This window comes from Chiloscyllium plagiosum, unplaced genomic scaffold (genome assembly GCF_037043375.1).
Source record: "Chiloscyllium plagiosum isolate Xiang-an unplaced genomic scaffold, Cpla_swu_hap1 HiC_scaffold_10, whole genome shotgun sequence".
In the NCBI taxonomy this organism is placed as follows: domain Eukaryota; kingdom Metazoa; phylum Chordata; class Chondrichthyes; order Orectolobiformes; family Hemiscylliidae; genus Chiloscyllium; species Chiloscyllium plagiosum.
This window is the reverse complement of record NW_028270148.1, coordinates 83251002-83273362: the sequence shown is the minus strand read 5'-3', so window position 1 is coordinate 83273362 and position 22361 is coordinate 83251002. Positions and strand designations below refer to the sequence as shown.

Sequence of the window (22361 nt, the reverse complement as noted above, 5' to 3'; positions counted from 1 at the left end):
ATCCTTGCACCTTTTCTAAACAAAATGTATCTTTTGCCATTCTTCAGTCCTCTTAAAATCATCCCTGTCTGTAAGGAGAAAGGGAAGATTGTGACTGTCGCCTCCATGATTTGAGTGCGTCCCATCTAGTCTGGGTGCCTTATCATCTTTTAAGTGCAGCCAAACCTTTCCAGTGCCAATTGTTTTATCAATGTTTAGACCCTCTGAGTTAGCTACCTGCTCTTTCATTAGGCTTCAGGATCTTTCTCAGTAAAGACAAATCCAAGTACTCATTTAATATCTCTGCCACTCCTGATGTGTTTATCCAGTTACAGGACTTGCTATCGGTGTTGCCCTCCTAACGTTCCACCTGCCCTCTGTAAAGCTGACCAACCTGAGATGTGGTGGCACACTCCACCAGAGGAACATTATTTTCATTTGTGTTCGGAATTCAATACAGATTGGAGAGTTTGAAGATCTCATAACACTCCTGCATTACGTTCAGCTGAGTGGGACTACACTTAACTTGGTATCATTGCTACCTGTATTGTCATGACTGGAGATCCTGCCATGATGTCTGGTCATTCATTTGTCTTGTCAGCTTCCCTCTCTACACACCGTTCAGCTGCAGAATGGCCACCACATGAAGTCGGGGCTCTAGTTTCTCCAGTTGATGACCTATCCTATCCATGTGATTGTACAGCCCACCAAGTATGTCCTGGAGTTTCCACCGCACCAGGAGGTGCCTTGCCATACTTGATCCACTGAAGTGCTAAATAAATTTTGAAGACATAACACTCAAGACTTTTAAAAGAATCTAAAATTTTACGCTTAAAACCTCACCAGGGCAGTGCAGTGTTTCAGGGGCCTGTGCTGTGGAGAGTTAAAAATGGGAGTCAGGCCAGGGATGTGTCCAGAGCAACAAAGGCATGGATGAGAGCTTCAGCAGCTGAACTGCGTTCTTCATGATGTCCCAGATGTACAGTTGGAAGCTTAGCTTGATTAAATGATATAGAAGTTGCATATATTTGGTTCAGCCTCAGTTATCACAAAGGGATGTTGTCAGCTGGGAACCTATAACTTAGAACATTACAGCGCAGTACAGGCTCTTCGGCCCTCAATGGTTTCACAGTTTGGCACAACAACCTGAAGCCCACCTAACCTACACTTTCCATTCTCATCTATATGCCTATCCAATGACCATTTAATTGCCCTTAAAGTTGGTGAGTCTACTATTGTTGCAGGCAGGGCATTCCAGGCCCCTACTACTGAGAGTAAAGAAACTACTTCTGACATCTGTCCCATATCTATCACCCCTTAACTTAAAAGCGATGTCAACTCATGCTAGCCATCACCATCTGAGGAAAAAGGCTCATTGTCCAACCTATCTATTCCTCTGATTATCTTATGTCTCAGTTAAGTCACCCCTCAACCACCTTCTCTCTAATGAAAACAGCCTCAAGTCCCTCAATCTTTCCTCATAAGACCTTCCCTCCATACCAGGCTACATCCTAGCACATCTCCTCTGAACCCTTTCCAAAGCTTCCACATCCTTCCTATAATGCGGTGACCAGAACTGTACGCAATACTTCAAGTGCGGCCGCATCAGAGTTTTGTACAGCTGCAGCATGACCTCATGGTTCCGAAACTTAGTCTCTCTACCAATAAAAGCTAACAGTGTATGCTGCCTTAACAACTCTATCAACCTAGGTGGCACCCTTTCAAGGATCTGTGTACCTGGACACAGATATCTCTGCTCATCTACACTACCAAGAATCTTACCAAATGCCCAGTACTCTCTATTCCTGTTACTACTTCCAAAGTGAATCACCTCACACTTTTCCATATTAAATTCTATTTACCACCTCTCAGTCCAGCTGTGCAGCTTATCTATGTGCCCCTGTAACCTACAACATCCTTCGTCACTATCCACAACTCTCTTGACCTTAGTATCATCTGCAAATTTACTAACCCATCCTTCTATGCCCTTTATCCAGGTCATTTATAAAAATGGCAAACAGCAGTGGACCCAGAGCAGATCCTTGTGGTACACCACTAACAACTGAACTCCAGGATGAACATTCCCTATCAACCATCATCCTGTCTTCTTACAGCTAGCCAATTTCTGATCCATTCATTTTCTGCTTCCATGTTTTTTTTTAAACCCCTTTTCACTTCTCTCTCCTGTCACTCTTCTTTGGTGGCTATATTGTCTCCCCAAATCTTACGACCAATCCATCAGTGCTCCTTAACTTTTCCACTCTCCCCATCGCTTTTGTTGTCCATGTGTTGCCATTAGAATTCATCAGCCTTAGTATGTACACATCTGATACTCTACTAGGTTCCACCTACCTCTCCAATCTTCCTCATTGCATCTAAATCAACTGAAGATTTCTCTGAACTTCTGGCTTGAAAATGACAATTTTGTCCATGTAAATGTTGGGCAGATAATGCCATTATTTAAGACTCTCCGCATGCACATTACTGTGCCACTAACTTCACACCTTTCTTAGCCACTATCTCACCTGAACTACAATCTTCATAGCCAATGTCCTACCTGATCCTGGAGTAATTTCACAACTCCCATGTAGTTGGGGAGAAAGTGGTACATTGGGTTACCAGTCCAATAATGTTACTGTTTATATGAACTTAGTTTACACAAACTGATTTCTTCACTGTGCTGGTTTTGTAATTTTTTTAAAAATGAATAGTTTTGATAGTGTTTAAACCACATCTGTGTAGATATAAAATGAATTGAAGATATGCATACTTCAGTAAATGTCAATATTGTGTAAAAGTTGACCTCTGACTTTTGGCCAAAAATTCCAAATGGGCCTCCTCGTGGCCACATCACAAATCGAACTCCTTCAATGCAAACCAATTCATTCGAAAAAAGCTGTTCAGGTCCTCATGTCTATGCATATCGATACACATTATCAAGCTGAGTGCCTCTCTGGTGCTTCACCATGACATGACATCAAGGAGAAACAAGGGAGGTATAAACCGTTTTAAACTTAGGCGTTAAGATTGCAAAGAAGGCAAAAAAACTGTGTGGCATTTGGACAATTCAGGATATTGTAGAAGGCTATTAGGAATTAGAGAAAGCTCTGTTCACAGTTTAAAATGAGAATGCATGTGTAAACAGAAGAAAGCCAAGTTTGTGGTTATTGTTTATTTCAAAAGAAAAATAAAGTTGGCAGAATGTACTAATGGAAATTACCAAAATGGACTCTGTTTTTCGTGGATCTGTCTGAATCATTGACTGGAATGAGAGGAAAATGAAAAATTGCAGATTTCAAAGCTAGCATTGGATGGTATATCAGGTTTATGAGGAGAGAATTTTGTACTGCGACAGAGGAGTAAGATTTCATCAGTGAACTTGATGGCAGACGTACCATCATTTCAGTCATTTATACAAATAAATGTCTCCGATGTGCTGGTTTTGTATTTTAAAAAAAATCAAAGTTTTTTTTCTCCTGCATCAATTTAGAATGCAGAGTAAGTGAGAGCAGTCTCTGACTGACGGCTCTGCAAACAGCTGATGTACCACCATAAACAGTTAGGCAGTGACATGATGGGAGGGAGAGGATTTCAGCCCCTTTTATTGTCGACATTTTGTTTTTAAAAAATTGGTTGCGGAAACTTTACCTTAAGCATTAAACTTAAAGCATCCCTAAAAATAAAGGTCTGGAAATATTTGTTTAAAGCGTGCCTTTATATTTTGGTGTGATTTTCCAGAAAGCACTGAACATTGAATCAGATCACAGGTGAAGCCTTATTTTATTCACTTCCTTAGCTCCCTGCTCATTCTTCATTTCCTGTTTTAGATATTATGTTTGCAGTTTTTAACTATTGAGCCCATCTAAAGACAGATTTTGGAGAAGATTTGTAACTCGGGTTGTGGATCAGGTTCTGTTTGCTCGCTGAGCTGTGAGGTTTGTTTTCAGACGTTTTGTCACCATGCTAGGTAACATCATCAGTGAGGGTCTCTGGTGAAGCACTGGTGTTCTGTTCCACTTGCTATTTATGTGTCTTGGTTTGTTGTGTGTGATTCTGAGAGGTTGGTAAACGGGCTCCAAGTCTAAATGTCTGTTAATGGAGTTCTGATTTGAATCCCAAGCCTCTAAGAATTCCCGCGCATCTTTTTTTTTTTTGGCACGTCTCCGGATGGATGCATTGTCCCAATCAAACTGGTGTTCCTCTTCATCTGTGTGTATGGATACCAGTGATAGTTGGTCATGTTTTTTGGTGGCTAGTTGGTGCTCCTGTATCCTGGTGGCCAGTTTCCTGCTGGTTTTTCCAATGTACTATTTGTTGCAGTCCTTGCAAGGGTATGTTGTATGTTACGTTCGTTCTGCTGGCTGTGGGTATGGGGTCCTTTTTAAGTTCATCAGTAGTTGTTCAGTAGATTTAAAGGACCCCTGGTGCTGTATTACGGGAATTTTTTCATGTTCTTGAAAAGCACCATGTTTTAGACATTGGTAGGTTGCAAATTATTATGGTCTGGTGTTTTGCTTCCCAAAAGCTTCTTCAAATGTAAGTCAGTTATATCAAGTCATGGTAGAGGCTTCGTACACAGAAGGGAGTGGCATGATATCTCAAATATTTACTATTTGTCATGTAACTGGGACTCCTTTGCTAAAAGGCAAGGCACAGCATTACTGACCCATTTAATGACACAATAGATTATTTTCAGCTCAAATGTGACAACATATTATAATAATTAACTGAACACAGATTATGTTTTGGAAAAGATGAAACTGTGACTATAAAAGCTGTTTAGTGTTCTAATTGCCAGTTTCTACTATGGAACTTTTTATTGGGGCATTTGATTTCAGTTTGATGTGATACATTGAAAGTAGTTTTTCACTGAAATTGTCAAAGTCCTGATGTCTCAGATGGCAGTCTTCAACCAGATATTGAAGACCCATGCTCCAAAAATTATTGGGTGTCTAGGCAAGTTGTCCTAGTACAGGAATAACACTGTCAACTTAGAAAATTACCAAAGCATACCCTGTACTTAAGAGTAGGACAAATCCAACCTGGCCAATTTATCACCTTTATCAGTCCACTCTTGATAATTAGCAAAGTACTGGAAGTTGTAATTGATTGGTGCTGTCAAGTGGCACTTGCAAATAAATAAACTGCAGTTTGATATGAGTTTGGGTTTCACCCAGGGTCTCTTAGTCCAAACAACACACACACATACAAAAGAGCTGAATTTTGAGGTGATGCAAGAGTGACTGTGCTTGACATTAAAACAGAAATTAATCGAGTTTGTGTGTGTGTGTGTGTGTGTCTTCACTAGTTGGTGTCTTAACAAAGAAAACAGTTGTGGTTATTGAAGCTCAGCATCTCAACTGCAGGACATCACTGTAGGAATTCCTCAGGGAATCTAGGAAATATTCTCTTTTTACCTCTTCAGATTGAATAACTACCTTCTGCGTTTTCAAGGGGGACTTGATTGTGAATGTTACTTTGCAAACCGTGGAGCAACATTATGCTCAATCTTGTCCATCCTAGGTGACTTTTGAGTTATCTGCGCTCAAACTCAAAGAACAAGGTTAAGAATATGGATTTTAGAAGACCAAAGCTAGGAAGTAAGTCTTAGCTTTATTCAGCTTTCAGGGAAAAGATCATTACTGTCTTATTCAGTCCTGCTGTATAAAAGCGTTACCAGGTCATAATTTTTCAAGTAGGAGAAAGGGAGGACTGCAGATGCTGGAGATCAGAGCTTAAAATTGTGTTGCTGGAAAAGTGCAGCAGGTCAGGCAGCATCAAAGGAACAGGAGAATCGTCTGATTCCTGAAGAAGGGCTTATGCCCGAAATGTCGATTCTCCTGTTCCTTTGCTGCCTGACCTGCTGCGCTTTTCCAGCAACACATTTTTAACCTCATAATTTTCAAGTGAAAGGCAGGAGGTTTAGAGGGGATATCAGGAAAATCTTTTTCAGTAAGAAGGGTCGTGCATCTGGAATGCACTGGCTAGGAGGGTAGTTGAGCTGAGAAACCTCAATGCTTTTTTTTCAAAAAAAGAAATTTGACAAGGAAAGATCCACTACTTTTGGTCATTTTTATATAAATGATTTGGATGTGATCATAAGAGGTATGGTTAGTATGTTTGCAGATGACACCAAAATTGGAGGTGTAGTGGACAAAGTACAACGGGATCTTGATCAAATTGGCCAATGGGCTGAGGAGTGGCAGATGGAGTTCAATTTAGATGAATGCGAGGTGCTGCATTTTGTAAAAGCAAATCTTAGCACGACCTATACACTTAATGGTAAGGTCTTGAGGAATGTTGCTGAACAAAGAGACCTTGGAGTGCAGGTTCATAGCTCCTTGAAAGTGGAGTCGCAGGTAGATAGGATAGTGAAGGCGGCATTTGGTATGCTTTCCTTTATTGGTCAGAGTCTTGAGTACAGGAGTTGGGAGGTCATGCTGTGGCTGTACAGGACACTTTTGGAATATTGCATGCAATTCTGGTCTTCCTATTGGAAGGATGTTGTGAAACTTGTAAGGGTTTAGAACAGATTTACAAGGATGTTGCCTGGGTTGGAGGATTTGAGCTACAGGGAAAGGTTGAATAGGCTAGGACTGTTTCCCTGGAGAGTCAGAGGCTGAGGGGTGACCTTAAAGAGGTTTACAAAATTTGAGAGGCATGGATAGGATAAATAGACAAAGTCTTTTCCCTGGGGTGGGGGAGTCCAGAACTAGAGGGCATAGGTTTCGGGTGAGGGGAAAGATATAAAAGAGACCTAAGGGGCAACTTTTTAACGCAAAGGTTGGTATGTGTATGGAATGAGCTGCCAGAGGAAGTGGTGGAGGCTAGTACAATTGCAACATTTAAAAGGATATCTGGGTGGGTATATGAATAGGAAGGGTTTAGAGAGATATGGGCCGGGTGCTGGTAAATGGACTAGATTAGGTTGGGATATCTGGTCGGCATGGATGAGTTGGACCGAAGGGTCTGCTTCCGTGCTGTACACCTATGACTCTATTTGAAGTGTCATAGCATTCATGGCTATGGGCCTAGTGCAGGCAAGTAGAACTAATGTAGCTATAGACTGTACTGTGAATGTAGCTCTGTGGTTGACCATCAATTGTTCAACTGTCCTTAAAACCCACTGTGCTAGACAGGTATGAAGTTTGAGATTTCAGGTTGCTACTGCTGTTAGCAGCATTAATTTAGCAGGGAATCCCAGACAACCATTGAAAGGAGATGAAGATTAATTGATCTGTTTTTCTTTCCACTGTGCTACCAGACTTGCAGAATTTTTCTAGCATTTTCTGATTTATTTCAAATTTTGAGCATCTGTAGTCTATTGGTTTTGCCTAATGTTGTCAGCATTGGTATAATAATTTTACTTTGAGTCAGTTATGGATTTGAATCACAATTCTGATTACCTAACTTAAGCTGAAACCCTCGTGCATCCTTGGCGTTAGGATTTGTTTAAAATCTCATGTGGATGGAAATGAGGGGTCACAATTTTCATGAATGCTGTATATCACTTATCCAAGTTGGTTCTGATGACAGTATCTATTCCAGATTTATGTCATCTTGTTGCTATTGTACCACCTCTCTAATGAAACCAGGCTGTTAGGACAAAAATGACTGCTCCCTTGTAAGTTATTAAAGGAATGGAGCTGTTTCATTTATTTCTTTCTTCAGATAGGCATCTACTTAATTTATATTCTCTCTAATAAAGCGAGGTAATAATATTTATTTAGAATGTGAATGCACAGTTTGCTGGTCTAACAATTGATACTATTTTCAATTAGTTAATTGTTTTTAATGAAGGAAAATTCATTTCAAAGCATGTTCCTATGAAACAGTTATGTCTGTTGTATTACCCATCCACCTTTGCCACTCTCTGCAGGTGGTCTTTATGTAAGGAATTTGTTTTCCCTCAGCCATGTATTCTATTCATGTATCTTAGTGTGTGGCCTTCCACTTTTCTTGAACGTGAAATGAATGGTTGCCTCGTGTCTGTAGTTGAGGCTCCCTGTATAACTGACTAAATTCAGTGAACTTGAATTAAGTGGCTTAATTGTTTCTGCCATGCTTCTTAAAAACTTAAAGCTTGCAAAACCAATGTGTGATCGTAAGTGAGGCACTGGTTTTGAGGCAGGAGTATTGCATTGATTACAGAATTGATGTATGACATATTTAACTTTGCATGCATTGTTGCTGTAGAAAATGGGGATTCCAGCATTTGGTAATCATTTTAGATTTCAGATATTTTCTGTTAAAAACACATTTGTTTAGCCTTAACTATTACTACATTACTATTGAACTAGCTTCTCTATCTTAAACTGACAGGAAAAAATTTTTCACGAAGGTCCGTTGAAGTTAATTCTGTAACTTGAGGCAGTTACTTTTCAAATGACTTGGCCATTATTGCTTAAATCTTGAACTTGAGTGTCTCAAAACTGATCCCTCAATCTCCATCTGAAACGGAGAATGAAGATTGTTCCAATATATGATCAGTGTAAACTGAGGATGGAGATTATTCCAATATGTGATGAAACACCAAAGTCCTTTACCTTGTGACCTAAATAAAATGGATTGAAACCCTTGTATTTAAGAAGGATGTTCGTTTGCTACAAACCGATTTGGAACTGTCTGATCACGCAAAAAGTATTTATGCCATTTGCACTTCTTGTTTTTCTGATTTTTGTCGAATCAGATGTGACTTCCTTCTGCAAACTCTTCCTTTCTAGTTTGATCATTTTTGGTCTTGGCATCACCCCTTGTCATCTCTTCCTCCTTTTCCTTAAGCCCCACTAAACTTTGAGGTTTTTGAGTTCTTAGTGGGGCAGTGTTCATGGAGAGTTGACATTTTCCTGGAGTATTGCCTCATTTGTTACATGTGTGAACCTTTAACAGGGAGTATTGATGAGTTGGTCAAGTCTTGGGGAAGCAGAGCTAGGGCTAGAGAGTGAATCAGCACCAAGACTAGTTCCACTTGTAACAGTGATACTGATACTGCTGAAGAGTGGTTTGACGCTTTAACCCAGGGAATTGAAACCAGGGATTCTTTATTTCCTCTGGCAGCATGAATTATCTCTCCAGCTACATATGCCCTGAATTCCAAACTTTTCCTTTGAGACATTCTTTGATCTAGCCATTGGTTACATTACCTAATCAATTTCTACGGTACAGTCTTAAATGTTGTCTGATAACACTTTTGAAATGGGATGCTTTAAAAGCTGTTCCATTTGTTGTAATTGAAAAAATTAGATCTGAGATTTTTCATTTTCTATGATTTCTGTATTCACTGGAAAACTTGTCAAAGGAGTACCTATGTAAGAAATGAGAATTTTTAAAAAAGGTTTGTTTCTTAAAAAAACTGCAAGCAAAATCCCCCTAAACTCTCTAAAGCAATCCTCTATTCCATGCACGTATGTACATGAGCATTTTTGATTGCAGTAATGTATATAATGAAGCTAACTTTAACAGACCATGTGTTTTTTGGGATGGAGACAGGGAACTTTGTAAATTAAGTTGTGCAACCGGTGTTGTTTCCATAGCTAGCCTACTCCCCTTATATCAACTTATAGATAGTGGGGGGGGGAGAAGGGACAGCTTTGAGAGCTTCCAGTCCATAGTCCAGTTGAGGCCCTACATTGACAATTAATACTGATTCTGGGCCACATCTCATGGCCGCCATGAATTAATGTTCGGCAGGAGAGGCCTGTGCTTGGGTTAATCCAGTAGGCTGCTGGTTTGTGAAAGAAGGGAAGGTGTTGGCTCTTCCTTCTCAGAATATCTACCCAAAACAATGGCCTTCCATCCCACACCTTTTGTGCTTTGCCACATCCAATCCCTCTCCTTTCTTGCTCTGCCCAGCATGACTCTCTCGGGCCTGCCAACATAGATTTAGCTGGGTTTGGGTGCATCCATTTTCCTCTTTCTCCTGAGCCCTCGATAATCGCTGCATCAACTGCTGATGCTGGTGTGATGGAGAATTGCTGGTCTCCATTTTGCTGGCTGCTCAATGAATAGCAACCTCCTCTTGGATGGATGTCCTGCCTTGTGCTAATTGAAGGGCTACCAACCAAATATAAGTTGAAGTGGGTTGGAAATGGATTTGTTCTCCCTTTTATGGTAAGGGAGCCTGCCTCAGTGGATAATCCAGGTGAGATAGAGGTTCACCTGCCTCTCTTCCAACCTAGTTTACTGCATCAGGTGCTCCTGATGTGTTCTCTACATCAGAGAGAGCAAGCCTAAATTTAGGGAATGGTTCACCGAGCATCGCAGCCAGGCCCCGGGGGCTGACGGGACTTCCCAGTCACCACTCATTTTAATTCCTGAATTTCCTCCCATTGACCAGCCAGGTCATACCCTCCACCTGTCTTCACTATTCCTGCTCCCCGTATGTTGCCTGACATACTGTGCTTTTCCAGTACCACACTCTCGACTTGTCTTCACCTTTTTCCCCCAATTGACCACCCTGCCCCTGCCACCGCCTTTACCTGCAGCTCCCCCCACACCTGTCCCCAGGCCTGAAGAAGGGTTACACCCAAAGCATCGACTTCTCCACCTGATACTGCCTGGCATGAATTGTCCAAAATCCAAAACTTTTCCCTATGTTTGGAATCTGGATGCTGTAATTAACAGAAACCAATAGTAAACCAGAGATTCAGTACCTTTTGTAGCTGTTAATGAAATGTTTCAATAGATAATTCTTCAAAGAAGTTGCAACTGCTTTTGGCTTCCTGTCTTTTTTGAAGTGGGTAATAGTCATTTATAAAACCTGTAAAAGAAAAATTGACCACTGTCGCAGAAAACCGCTTCATCTGTGTGAAGCAGAAAGTATTTTGAATCAAATCCGCACAGTCCAATAGTATGTGAATGATCTTGCTTCTATTTGGTAAAACTGCTAACCTTTTAAACCTGTTGTATGTTAGCTTGCCATTGAACATTAAAACCTGTAATTATCTTTGGAATATTTGATTTGTTGTGGGCTCATTAACTTCTGCTTTTATTTGCTCTTGAAATAGGAGTGTCATTGGTATTTATTACCCATCCTTAAATTTCCCTGGAGCAGATTATATAAACTCTTTCACAGATGAATTTATTAATTATCAACTTGTGAATATTTAATCTCCACGATTTGGTTTTGCTCACCTTTGTGAAGAGAATCATTTGTTTTGATTGTAATGAAATGATTCTCTGCACATAAGAATTTGCTTTCTACAGCATGATTTAACCCCCTTAAGACTCTATTAAAGTGTGTAGAGAAGATTTAATAAATGTTCAATGACTGGCAAAACGTTTGTTTTAAAATTTGAAAAATCTAAATGTTGATTCTCTGCTAACATGAACTGTGCCTCCAGCTACATGGGTCCTAAGTTCCAAGTTGCTGCTTTTTGATCAAACCCATCTGTTTGATCAAGCCTTCAGTTATATGACCTAATACCACTTTTTTTTATGCTACGGCCTTAAATGTTTTCTGATAACACTCTTGAAGCTCCTTAGGATGTTTTTAAAATCTGGTCTGTAAATGTACATTGTTTCAAAGACCAGTGGTTCTGTTTCAGGAAAACTAATTCAGCTCTTGAATCATGCTGGGCAGTACTGTATCAAGTATGCAGAATTCTCCAAAATCCTTATTGCTGCAAATGTATCCTGTAGTTTGTGAAAATACTTGTCAGATCTTTATATATACATCAAATGTGGATTTTAAAAAAACATTTATTGTAAAAACCCATCTCAGTCTTAAACCATATTAACCTTCATTTGAGGAAGTGCTCCATTGTCAGAGTTTTAAATCTTTTGTTTTATATGTACTGCCCTATTCACCACTTCATGCAAATTATGTAGAACTTTGCCTGGTGAGTAATCTTGTGTAAGACTTTTTTACAAGGTTTCTTTCCGTCTATAACTTGGCATTAAAATAATGACTCTGGCCTCAAGGCTTGTCCTTCAGTTTTCAGAAGTTAAAGACTATTTTCCAATACAGCATGACACTAAAAATTAAAGGGACAATATTGAAAACAAAATATTTTAACGTTTCTATTTACTAGCTATTCAAATGATTGGACCTGTGGGGCTACCTATAGGTAGTCAAAATGGTTGACGATCCAGTTGGACAGTGAAAACCCTGTTCAATTTCCTATTTGCTCAGGAGGTAGTTTTCCATGAGTACATATACACCCTCTGACTGATGTCCAGAGTTCATGTAGTGATATCCAGATATATGTCCAGCCAGCAGCATTAGTGTTGCCCTGAAGCTGAGACAGGCAACTCTGATTTTATGCATGTTGGCCATCTTGTCCTATGTTTGAGTTTTGGAAGGTTTGAAAAATTGGGTTGGGTGACATCTGTTTAGTCCAAACCAATCCTCAGCCAAAGTCAAAGTAGCCTCTTTTGGCTGGAGCATTCCATTTAGAAATATGGATGAGAATTGCTGTTGATTTCCCTGTCACTCTCTCCAAGGTCGGCTAACTGGATGCAGATATTTTAAGGCTGATTCATTTGAGCTTAGCCATTGTAGTTCATGAATTTAGAATTGTAATTTCCTGCCTGTCATATTATCCAATGTGTCCTGATAGTTCAAGCTTTAAGATTTGCAACTTCTGTAGGATAATTTTGAACCTATTGCCTGTATTTTCCTTTAGAAGTTTAACCCTAGAAAATACAGCTGTGTAGGGTACTTAATGGTCTGGACTACTATTTGAAATGTGGTATTGCAGTGTTTTCAGTATTCATAGCCATTGTGTCAAGAAATCAAGGCCAGGTCTGATATCTAGCCATGCCTCTGCCATTGCATCATTCTGCCATCTGTTGAAAAGGGCAGCTGAATGCTGCAAGTGGTCTAGGATTCCTTTAATGGGTCTGCATTTGCGTTTCTCCAGTCTCCAGTTGTTGTTACTTTGCCAACTTGCTTCAGTGGTCAAAAGCTCAGCTTGGGTTACTGTAGGAAAATGCTGGGCAGTAGCTGTGGGGCCTATGAGCTGTGAATGGCCATGCGTACCCATGCTTTAGTGTAGTAAGCTTTGATTTATTTTCCCATCAAATCTTATGCAGCCAACTCTCATTTCTGTTCTTATGGGTATTAGGCACCTTCTGGTACCTCACCTGACTGTTAGCTGTATATATGCGTGAACATTATCCAGCTATTCAACGATGAACAGTGACACGATTTTATCTCTATTTGGAGAATGTGTCAATACATAAAGCCATAAGAAATAGGAACAGGAATAGGCCATTTAGCCCTTTAAGCCTGTTCTGCCATTCAATAGGATCGTGGCTGATCCGATATTCCTGATGTCCACTTTCTGCCCTTTTCTTGGTTTTCCTATTGATCAAGAATCAATCTCCGCCTTAAATATACACAGACTCTGCCCCCACAACTCTGTGGCTAGGAATCTCCAAATGAGATTTTAATGGCTTTGTGATTGAAGTAATCATGAATGATGATATATCAACTCCTTGGGACCCATGTGCCAATAAAACTAACTGGGAATGCTGTGCTTGGAGCTATCATCATCCTGGGGTATGATGACTCAGCCACGCACATCATCCTAGGGTATATGACTCAGCCATTCACGTCATGAATTACTGACCCATTTACTGATCAGCCAGTTTTGTTTTCAGTAAATGTCCAAGACTGCCAGATGAGTCTAAATTATATATGTTCTAAATGGTTAAACAACTTGAAAAATATTTTTACATGGGAAAAAATTAGGAGGGAAGATGATGAAAATGGGGCGGCGGTTAGCACTGCTCCCTCACAGCTCCAGGGACCCGGGTTCGATTCCAGCCTTGGGTGACTGTCTGTGTAGAGTTTGCACATTCTCCCCGTGTCTGTGTGGATTCCCTCCAGGTGCTCTGGTTTCCTCCCACAACCCAAAGATATGCAAATTAGGTGAATTGACTATGCTAAATTGCCTGTAGTGTTCAGGGATGTGTAGGTTAGGTGCATTAGTCAGGGGTAAATGTAGAGTAATAGGGTAGGGGAATGGGTCTGGGTGGGTTACTCTTCGGAGGGTTGGTGTGGACTTGCAGGGCCAAAGGGCCTGTTTCCACACTGTGTAGTGATTCTATACTTATCAGCCATGATTAAATGGCGGAGCAGACTTGATGGGCTGAATGGCCTAATTTTTGGTCCTATATCTTATGGTCTGAGTAGATTCAGTGGTAAGTTTTTTTAAAAGCATAAGAACCTGAAAAGCTAAGATTTTAAGGACTATGTAGAATTAATTGAATTGTCCTTTTCTTAAGAGCTAAGACTGTCACAAAGGGATAAATGGTCTCCTGTGCTGCATGACTGAACAGGCACGTGCACTTTTCTTGTATACTACTCTGACAGAATTGCAGAGGCAATGGAGTTAAACCATTTAATGGCTTTTAAAGTTTTTTTTTAAAAAATACCTTGTTTTAGGCTACATTTACAGACATCCAATTATAGGCATTTTATCTGTCATGCTAGTGGACAGATATGTTTGAGGTTGTGCAGTGGACTTTGGTTATGGTGATCAGCCTCAATAATTCCACATGATCATTACTAATAACTAACTACTATACTCGTTACATCTGAGTTTCAGGCAGAGTTTTGAAGAGGGATGAATGGAATTTTAATTATTCTGGTACAAATATAGTTCAAGAAAATGTTATGTTAATTTGTGGTGCTTGATGGCTTGTTCTGCAATGTGTGTGTGTGGTGAAGATAGAGTAGCTGCAGACAGATGCTGACATTCAAATCTCTTTCCTTTTTGCAAGTAAAAATTGTATCAAGCTCAAACAGATGGCTTTACTTTTTGATTTGATTTAGTGTCACGTGTATTGTGATACAGTGAAAAGTGTTTTATGTGCTATGAAAGCAGATCGTATATAGAGAATGTAGAATACAGTGTTACAGCTGCAGCGAAGGGGCAGGGACAAAAAATCAGCATTAACTTTTTTTGAGAGGTCTGTTCAAAAATCTGAAAAGAGCAGGAAAGAAGCTGTTCTTTAATCTGTTCGTATGTGGATTCAAACGTTTATATCTTCTGTGCGACAGAAGATGATGAAGAGAGTATAACTGGGATGGGAGGGGTCTTCTTTAGGTTGGCTGCTTTCCTGAGGCAGTGGGAAGAATAGATGGAGTAACTGGATAGAAGGATAGTTTGTGTAATGGAACTGGGCTGTGTTCACCAATCAGAATCGTAGTACAGAATCCCTACAGTGTGGAAACATGCCATTCGGCCCATCAAGTCCACATCAACCCTCAGAGCATTCCGCCCAGACCCACCCCCCGGACTCCTCCTGTAACCCTGCATTTCCCATTGCCGATCCACCTAGCCTGCATATCCCTGGACACTGAGGGCATTATGGAATGGCCAATGCACCTAACCTGCAAGTCTTTGGACTATGGGAGGAAACTGGAGCACCCAGAGAAACCCACGCAGACACAACAAATGTGCAAGTTCCACACAGACAGTCATTGGAGAGTGGAATTGAACCTAAGTCCCTGGTGCTATGATGCAACTGAGCCACAGTGCCGCCCCAAATCTCGGTAGTTTGTTGCACGGCTTGGGCACAGCTATTGCCATTTCACATTAATGCATCCAGACAGGATGCTTTTTCTAGGACATCTATGAAAATTGTTAAGGATATTTGTGGACAAGCTGAATTTCTTTATCCTCACGATATAGAGGTATTGTTGAGTTTTCTTGAACCATCGCTTTGACGTGGATGAACTAAGACAGCTTGTTGGTGATCATCACTCCCAGCAACTTGATGCTGTCGAACATCTCCACCTCAGCACCCTTGGTGCAGACGGGGCATGCCCTCCACTCTACTTCCTGAAGTCGATAGCCAACTCCTTCATTTTGCTGATGTTGTTAGAGAGCTTGTTGTCTTTACACCATGCTGCTAAGCACTCAGTCCCTTGCCTGTACACTGTCTTGTTATTGTTTGAGATCCGATCTGCAATGGTGGTGTTGTCAGCAAATTTGTAAATGGAGTTTGAGCGGAATTTGGCCATACAGTTGTAAGTGTACAAGGAGTACAGTAAGGGGCTGTGTGTGCAGCCATGCAGGACGCCAGTGCTGACCATTACCGTGGAAGATGTGTTGTCACATTCTTACTGATTGTGGTCTATGGGTCAGGAAATCAAGGATCCAGTTACAGAGCCAGGGACCTGAGATCTTGGAGTTTGGAGATGAGTTTGTTTAGAATTATGATGTTGAAGGTGAAACTATAGTCTATAAGTAGGAGCCTGGGGTGATTGTTAGGGCCAAAGAGATGGCATTTGCCCTGGCCTTATTTTGCAATTCACCTATTGGTGAAGCAATGTCAGTTTCATGAACTGCCATCAAATGCTGTTTGGTGTAAGGCTAGTGTGACTGTTGATTTGGAGACCTTCTGCTTTCTAAGGCCCTTTTAACTTTGTATTACGTAAGACCTGAGTCAGTGTCGCTTGATGGATCTTTTACAGCCAGCTCTAAATCTAATGTAAAATTGATAGAATGTACTAAGGGTGGTTGACAGTAAGGTTCTTTTTGAGGAACTGGAGCAATGGATTGAAGTTTATTTCCTCCTATTTCTCATTTTCATGCTGCTTTTTGGAGATGTAGAAAATGTAGAAGATAGGAGGAGGCAGCTTGGCCCTTTGAGCCTGCTCTGCCATTTCATGCGATCGTGGCTGATAATCAAACTCCGTACTCTGTTCTGCTTTCTCCCCATACCTTTTGAATCCTGTAGCCCCAAGAACTGCATTGAACGCCTTGAAAACTTCATCCAAAACAGTGTTAGTTTTCTAACTGATTCCCAGCTCTACCTCACCATCATTTCTGCTGGCTCCTTCACCATTGCTGAGTTAGCACACAGCTTATACAACAACTGGGGGAGGATGACCTGAAAATTCCTCCAATGTAAGTACTGGAAGGAATGAAAATATTGTTTTGTGCCCCCACTTTAAACTTCAGTCCACAGTTTTTAGATTAGATTAGACTAGATTACTTAGGTCGAAGGGCCTGTTTCCACACTAACAAGTCCCCGCCGAATCCATTCCCCTACTTTTACCCCTTCACCAAACACTACGGGCAATTTAGCATGGCCAATTCACCTAACCTGCACATCTTTGGACTGTGGGAGGAAACCGGAGCACCCGGAGGAAACCCACGCAGACACGGGGAGAATGTGCAAATCCACACAGTCAGTCGCCTGAGATGGGAATTGAACCCGGGTCTCTGGTGCTGTGAGGCAGCAGTGTTAAACATTGTGCCACCGTGTTACTGACTCTGCCTCTCCGAACATTTAATGATTTAAGCCAGTTTGTTCAAAACCTTGGTGATGCATTTGACTGAGATGAACTTCCAATCTAAATTTTTCCATCTATTTCCACTCCCATAATGAAACACCTTTTTCACCCCCATTATCAGGTTATCTGCTGTTTAAAACTCTTGCCAGGTCTTGTTGCCTCTAGACTCAACTAGACTGGCACACACTTTGCTAGTCTCTCTCGTTCTGCCCACTATAAACTTGAAGAAAGTATGGACTGCAGATGCTGGAGATCAGAGTCAGAAAGTGTGGCGCTGGATAAGCACAGCCAGCTAGCAGCATCTGAGGAGTAGGAGACTTGGTGTTTCGAGCATAAGCTCTTCTTCAGGACTGGTTGTTGAGGGGGGAGGGGGTGTTCTAAATGGGGCTGAGTGATAAATGGGAGGGGTCGGGCTGGGGTGAGGTAGGTGGGAATGCAATAGGTGCATGAAGGTGTGGGGTGATAGTGATAGGTTGGAGTGGAGGGTGGAACAGAGGTGGGAAGGTGAGAAAACTAATGAAATCAGCATTGATGCCATGTAGTTGGAGGGTCACAAGGCGACAGATAGTTCAGTTCAAGAGGGCATTGCAGAGTTGGAGGGTTGAATCTGGGATAAGGTGGGGGGAAGGGGAGATGATGATTTCACTAGTTTCATGAATTCCATGTGGTTGGAGGGTTCTAAGGTGGAAGATAAGGTGGTGTTCCTCCAGGCGTCGCCATCATTTGGCAGTCAAGCTAGCCCAGGACTTGTATGTCCTTGGTGGATTGGGAGGGGGAGTTAGTGTTAAGCCACTGGGTGGTGGGGTCAATTAGTGCGGGTGTCCTAGAGATGTTCTTTGAACTGTTCTGCAAGTTGGCGTCCTGTTTCCCCAATGTAGAGGAGACCACATCAAGGACACAGATGAGGTGTTTGGATGTGCAGAAAATTCTCTGCTGGATGTGGTAGGATCCTTTTGGGGTCTTGGATGGAGGTAAGGAGTATGGTGTGGGTGCAGGTTTTATACCTCTTGCTGTGACAAGGCAAGATGCTTGGATTGGAGTCTGGGTTGGAGGGGTAGGGTGGGGCATGGACCTAATGAAGGAGTCGCGGAAGGAATGGTCTCTGGAATGCTGATGAGGGTGGGGAGGGAAATATATCTCTGGTGGTGGGGTCTGACTGTAGGTGGAGGATGATATGTGTATGGAGATTGGTGGGGTGGAAGATGAGGACTGGGGGGTTCTGTCATTGGTGCAGTTGGAGGGGTGGGGGTGTGGAAAGTGGAGGAGATGCGCTGCAGGGCATTGTTGACCATGTGGGAGAGGAAATTATGATCCTTGAAGTAGGAGGTCATCTGGGATGTTTCGAAGTGGAATGGTCCTCCTGGGAGCAGATGTGGTGGAGGCGGAGAAATTGGGAGTAAGGGATTTTACAGGAGGCAAAGTGGGAGGAGGTGTAGTCCAGGTAGCTGTGGGAGTCTGAGTTTGAAGTAGATGTCTGTGTTAAGTTGGTTGCCGGAAATGGAGATGAGAGGTCCAGGAAGGGGAGGGAGGTGTCCGAGATGGTCCATCTGAACTTGAGGTCAGGATTGTGAAATTGACAGTTAATCAACATCCCAGAGAATATCTCTGGGGAACGCACATTAAACAACCCACTGCCCTTGGGCCAATCACTTCAACTCCCCCTCCCACTCTGCCAAGGACATGCAAGTCCTGGGCTGCCACCACCGCCAAATCCTAGCCACCTGGAGGAACAACACCTCATCTTTGCCTTGTGACCCTCCAACCACACGGCATTAACGCTGATTTCACTAGTTTTCTCATCTTTTCTTCCCCCCCCCCCCCACCTTATCCCAGATCCAACCCTGCAACTTGGAATGGCAGTCTTGAACTGTTCTCCCTGTCCATCTTCCTTCTCACCTATCTGCTCCATCCTCCACTCTGTCCTATCACCTTCAGCCCCTACCTTCCTCCACCTATTTTATTCCTAGTCACCTCCCCAACTCACTCAGCCCCCTTGGGCCCCCCACATTCCTGATGAAGACCTCATGCTCAAAATGTCGACTCTCCTGTTCCTTGGAAGCTGCCTGACCAGCTGTGCTTTTCCCAGCACCCCTATAAACTTGAGGCCATCAAAGCTCTGAAGCCTTGCAACAACTCCCATTCCTCTATTACCCATGTGCTCAATAATTCACATTAGCTCCTCGTCAAATAATGTTTTTGACTTTAAAATTCTTATCCTTGTTTCCAGAACCCTTGATGGGCCCAAGGATTCTCCTCGAGTCCCACAATGCTCAGATGCTGTAATGCTACTCTCTTGTGCACCCCCAGTTATAATTGCTGCACATTGGTGCAAGTGTCTTTGGATTGACTAGGCCTCAAGCTCTGGAATTCACTTTGTGTGTATCTGTTTGCCTCTCTTTCTTTAAAGTCCCCTTAAAATGTTCCTCTGACCACACTTTTTGTAATTTGAAAGTAGTCTGCCTTTTCATGTGGCTTGTTGCCATACTTTAATTTATAATTTTCCTATGGAGGATTTTGTAATATAATAAAATGCCTGGCACAGACAGATGTTACACCTAGTCTATTTGGTAGGTTTCTGCTATATCCATCTGAGGGGGTGAAATTGGTTTGTGAATGTGCAATATACTTTCTACATGTTGGTATGGTGAAGTGTTTCAATTGCTGAAGCTATGGTTTCTGCTTCTCCAGGGAGAAAGTGAGGACTGCAGATGCTTGAGATCAGAGCTGAAAATGTGTTGCTGGAACAGCACAGCAGGTCAGGCAGCATCCAGGGAACAGGAGAATCGACGTTTCAGGCATAAGCCCTTCTTCCTGAACGTCGATTCTCCTGTTCCCTGGATGCTGCCTGACCTGCTGCGCTGTTCCAGCAACACACATTTTCAGCTCGTTTCTGCTTCTCCATTCTACATTTATTAAAGGTTTTCAACTTCATAATGATTTAACAATCTTATACTTAGCTGGTTAACTAGTGTTTAAAAGGCAAAGTTTCTTTTTTTCGGAGATAGTGAGAACTGCAGATGCTGGAGAAGTCAGTTGATAAACTAGAAAAAGCACAGCCAATCAGGCAGAATGGCCTGCTGTATTTTTACTAGCGCCACACTTTATTGACTCTGTGCTTCTTTTGCTGGTATTTGCTTAGATGCAATTTCAGAAATCTAGCTGTGTGACACCATTTGCAATAGCCGTACCTATAACCATTATTTACTGGGTGATAATGCTGCTGCTTTCTCCCTGAAAGCTCTGTGGGTGTACCTACACATCATGGACTACAGCGCTTCAAGGAGGTAACTCAAAATGACCCTTTTAGAGATGGGCATTAATTGTTGTCCTTGTCAGCAATGCTTAGACTTTGTAAATAAATAATAGAAATTCTTTAACACTAATGAGCTTCTCAGTTGTGTTTAAACGCTTCCACAGAATTTGCAGCATCTGTGAACTGCTGACCTCTTGCTTTTAAAGTGTAAATTTTACTTGTTAATCATTCTCCTTCTAGGCCCATAGTAACTGCATTAGTGAGTGTGCTAAACGAATAATTTGGAAAAGCAAGTAGTCAGTCTATACTCTTCCCAGCACTCGACAGCATCCAAGAAGGTTATTTGCACAATACAGCTCTTTAGAAGGACTATCCAACTAATCCTACTCACTTGTTTTTTCCCATCACCCTGTAATTTTGTCTCCTTCAAATATTTATACAATTCCTGTTAGAAAGTTAGTTTTGACTCTGCTTCAATCGTCCTTCAAGCTAGTGCATTCCAGATGATTGTAAGTTGCTGTTCCTTCAAAAGGAAAACTCCTTGTGTTCTCTCTTGTTCTTTTGCCAATGGGTTTAAAACTGTGTAGCTTGGATCCCAATTGGGGAAGTGGTGGTGCAGTGGTATTGTAAAGGACTAGTAAGTCAGCGGCCCATCTAATGTTCAGGGGTCATGAATTAAAATTCTAACCTAGCAGCTGTGGAATTTCATTTTGTTTTTAAAAACAACACAATTTGGTTCCCCTTGCCATGAAGCAAAGGAAATCTTCCCTCCTTGCCTGGGTTGGGCCTGCATGTGACTCCAGAACCATAGGAATGTGTAAGTGCTCTGCAAGCCACTCATTTAGAAAAGAATTCTGGCCTTGCATGCTAGACCCATATCCTGTGGCAGAATGAAAAAGAAAAAAACTTCCACTTGAAAAATTTTCAACTTATTCATTCTATTAAAACTATTCATAGATGTAAACACCTCAATTTAATACTCTTTCTCATTCTTCAGTCCCTAATTTCTGGTACCATGTGATGTAAATTTGTTCTGCACTCTCTCTTCAAGACCTTAATCAAAGTATTCCATTTTTTTTTTAATTTTTAAAAAATGTTTCAGAAGTGGATCGATGGAATATTTAGCTCTCCTAATTTCTTCTCTGGATACATTTGCATCTAATTGTGGGTGTGTGTATGTGTGTGACAATGATGCAGATATGGAGTACGTTAGCCGTAAAATATTTCATTGACTTTCACCAGTGTATTCATATTGTCTGTTTCTTTCTTTGGCTCTCACTGTCATTCCTTTACAGTATTCTTAAACTCATTCTTTTTTTTTTCTCACCTTTTACCTAGATCTAGTTCCAAGTTGTTTGTGGCTCCAAAGATACTGAGACTTCTCCTGTAAATTGCCATTTGTGAATGTTTGGGTATAGTGTGACTGACCTGTAGTAACACCAGAATGAAGCCTGTTTAATCTGCTGGTTCTTGTTCTGGGGATGCTGAAGTAATTGTACATCCAGTACTGACAGATGCTAATGTCCAGATTAACACCTCTTGCAATCAATATTGTTTTTGTGCAACATCAAATTCTAAAGCCTCTCTCACCTTGATCGATAATAAATGACACATTTGAAATAATTTGTGAAAACAAAACAATATTTCATGGTACCCAGCAAAAAAAAAACACCTTGTGCTTCATTTAGACTGTTACAAACCTACAGTATTGGGAATTGGAATGAGTTGTTTTTGTCCTACTTTCACAGTTGCAGACTTATAAGTTTCAGCTATATTTGTGATAGTTGTGTTTTGCAGTGTAGGAGATGAACTTGTTTCTTTATTATAAGTCTTTGAGTAGACTTAATCTGGTGCGTAACATGATCACAAGCAGTA

The 22361-nt window shown here is 41.4% G+C and overlaps 1 protein-coding gene across 1 annotated transcript in view; it reads left to right on the top strand.

The window, feature by feature from the left end:
* The window catches only part of LOC122552951 (unconventional myosin-VI), a 276023-nt gene that overhangs the window by 13795 nt on the left and 239867 nt on the right, over positions 1–22361 (top strand). The window lies entirely within an intron of this gene.